This window comes from Mustelus asterias, chromosome 12 (genome assembly GCF_964213995.1).
Source record: "Mustelus asterias chromosome 12, sMusAst1.hap1.1, whole genome shotgun sequence".
Taxonomy (NCBI): Eukaryota; Metazoa; Chordata; class Chondrichthyes; order Carcharhiniformes; family Triakidae; genus Mustelus; species Mustelus asterias.
Window position 1 is genome coordinate 80,068,218 of NC_135812.1, and position 3,337 is coordinate 80,071,554.

The 3,337-nt window shown below is 42.2% G+C and overlaps 1 non-coding gene across 1 annotated transcript; it reads right to left on the reverse strand.

Moving 5' to 3' along the window:
- Nucleotides 1-1,013: 1,013 nt before the first annotated feature.
- On the reverse strand, nt 1,014-1,199 carry LOC144502109 (U2 spliceosomal RNA). Its single transcript, XR_013499262.1, has one exon. It is a non-coding gene; the product is annotated as a U2 spliceosomal RNA (small nuclear RNA).
- Between the last annotated feature and the right edge of the window lie 2,138 nt (nt 1,200-3,337).

Genomic DNA, 3,337 nt, shown 5'->3' on the forward strand with positions numbered 1-3,337 from the left:
AATGCATTGGTTTACAATGTATAACATCCCTCTCCTTTTACTCCAGTAGTACGACAACTAGCATTAACTTTAACTCTTACTATGATCAATAAATATTTTACCAAGCATCATTATATATAGTTTGTGTATATAAATGATAAATATAATATACACACACACAATTTTAGGTGGATGTCGGTTCCACTTGGGCAGAATCCATTGTCTTAGCTTTCATGTTCTCGGTAGTCTGTTCACCACTTGGTTCAAGCACATCACCTGACAAAGTTGGTTCTTCTTCAGCCTCCACAGGTGCAACTGGTGTAGAATCTGAATTTGACTCAATCGTAATCATAGGTTCAGGGATTTCCAAACCTGAAGTGTCAGATGTTGGCCTTTCAGATACCAACTCGGCAAATTTTCTTTCAGAAGCAAGGATTTGAAACACGTAATTATGTGACACACCACATAACGATGCATCATGGTTTACAATAAATAACAGGGACAATATCTGATTGTGGGTTAATTTTCTGCCATCTTTGTGCAGTCCACAAAATGATCTGCAGCTCATTCAGGTACACGATTAGCTTTTGCTGCTTTAAGTCACTTCTTAATGAAAATTATAAAATTCAGTCAACAAGTCTTCTTGCACAAGGGTAGTGGAAAATAGTTGTCAGAATCTGTTGTAGGATATTGTGCTGTGCTAAATCATTTGACGTACAGATGGTGCGCAGACTTTTTATATTTAAAAAAATGACAGAAACTGCCTTCCCAGGCAAACACTTGCTGCAGCAGATACTGACACCCGAGATGGCAAAACTGTATTTTTGTCTGATTTAGGATTTTAGTTTGTGCGTAAAACCTCTCTAACCTACAATTATCAGTTATTTTAAATGCCCACTAACCTGTTTTAAAATGAATGCATTACCACTGATTTTTTTTTTGTTTATATCCAATCAAAGTCCAATTCAAAATCTCAGCAAGTGAGACATTCCAGATCCAAGCTGACAAGTCTTCCTGTCTTGGGCCTGATCTACATGATCCAAGCTGATTGGAGCAGGCATTGCACCTCCTCCAAAGCTTGATCTCATTTGCATCTTAGCCAAAAGACCGAGATGCCACTTTAAAAAATTCCTTCAAAAGAAGCCTCGGACCTCATGACTTCAACCAAGTGCAGGATGCCAAAACTATACTTGATCTAAGCCAAAAGGCCGAGAAGCATTAAAATAACATCAGAAAAGCCACACTTACTGGAACATGGAAACAGGAATTGTTTAGTCAGTCCACCAAGCCTGCTGTAACAATTAGATCATGATTGATAAGCACCTCAACTCCATTTTCCTGACTTTACTCCATGTCCTTTGATATCTTTATCATCTTGAGACATATGCAGGGTTGTTTCCCTTGTATACCCTGTGCGATGGTTAATTAGTCCTAACATTCAACTTATTCCCAATAGTTATATATCATTTTAAAAGTCTGAGTGACATGAAGGCATCTACAATCTATTTGGGAAAAACGAGATTCAAATATTTTGTCATGCCCAGTACAAGCATGAACAGTTTTAAGATGGTTGACAACGCATCATGTGACTTTGGCAGTATCGGCTCCAGACAAGAGCGGAAACTGGAAGGAACTATCTCACTTGAATATGACCAATCCCAGCCAGTTGTGAAACTCCATTCCTTTTGTTAAGGGTGGACTCTAAACAAAAAGGACTATGGAACCAGCCAATTTGTCTTCCTGCCTCACCATGGGCAATAGAGATGTAAAAGCAAAGGGTGTTAGACAAATATGAAATGAGCCTCATTGACCTTGCATTGTATTGTGATGGTCCCCCCGGCACATCTCAAAAAACCTGAAGTGTGAAAGACCAGAACACAGGATATTTATTGGCTCAACCCATTACAGTATTTGGGAAAGGCCTTGTAAAGGTCCATGGTGAAGGCAACCATCCTTATACCTGATTTTAATAGTTACAACAGAAGCTGTTTGGATCAGAGAAACGCCGTAAGGGATTTGACCAGAAAAATCACTGAACCGGCTGCTAGCTCTACCTTGAAAGAGGGAAAAGGAATCTGTTAACCTGTTCCACCTACAAGTTCACTTGAAACCATCACATGACAATTTCAAAACAAGGAACCTTGCAGATCACTGGGAATCCTCTGCTTTTACCCGACCTCTACTTCAGCTACTAGCACCAGTTCAGCTAAGAAACTACAGGCCTGTTACAAAAGAGGCGACTGAAATAATTTCAACTTATAACTGTATTGTTGTTTCCCCTTATTGTTATCTGTTCTTTTTGTGTGCATGAGATGTGTAAAAATCTCAGGGGCAAGAACAAAGAACAGTACAGCACAGGAAACAGGCCCTTCGGCCCTCCAAGCCTTTGCCGCTCCTTGGTCCAACTAGACCAATCATTTGTATCCCTCCATTCCCAGGCTGCTCATGTGACTATCCAGGTAAGTCTTAAACGATGTCAGCGTGCCTGCCTCCACCACCCTACTTGGCAGCGCATTCCAGGCCCCCACCACCCTCTGTGTAAAAAATATCCCTCTAATATCTGAGTTATACTTCGCCCCTCTCACCTTGAGCCCGTGTCCCCTCGTGAACGTCACTTCTGATCTGGGAAAATGCTTCCCACTGTTCACCCTATCTATCCCCTTCATAATCTTGTACACCTCTATTAGATCTCCCCTCATTCTCCGTCTTTCCAGGGAGAACAACCCCAGTTTACCCAATCTCTCCTCATAGCTAAGACCCTCCATACCAGGCAACATCCTGGTAAACCTTCTCTGCACTCTCTCTAACGCCTCCACGTCCTTCTGGTAGTGCGGCGACCAGAACTGGACGCAGTACTCCAAATGTGGCCTAACCAGCGTTCTATACAGCTGCATCATCAGACTCCAGCTTTTATACTCTATACCCCGTCCTATAAAGGCAAGCATACCATATGCCTTCTTCACCACCTTCTCCACCTGTGTTGCCACCTTCAAGGATTTGTGGACTTGCACACCTAGGTCCCTCTGTGTTTCTATACTCCTGATGACTCTGCCATTTATTGTATAACTCCTCCCTACATTATTTCTTCCAAAATGCATCACTTCGCATTTATCCGGATTAAACTCCATCTGCCACCTCTCCGCCCAATTTTCCAGCCTATCTATATCCTGCTGTATTGCCCGACAATGCTCTTCGCTATCTGCAAGTCCAGCCATCTTCGTGTCATCCGCAAACTTGCTGATTACACCAGTTACACCTCCTTCCAAATCATTTATATATATCACAAATAGCAGAGGTCCCAGTACAGAGCCCTGCGGAACACCACTGGTCACAGGCCTCCAGCCGGAAAAAGACCCTT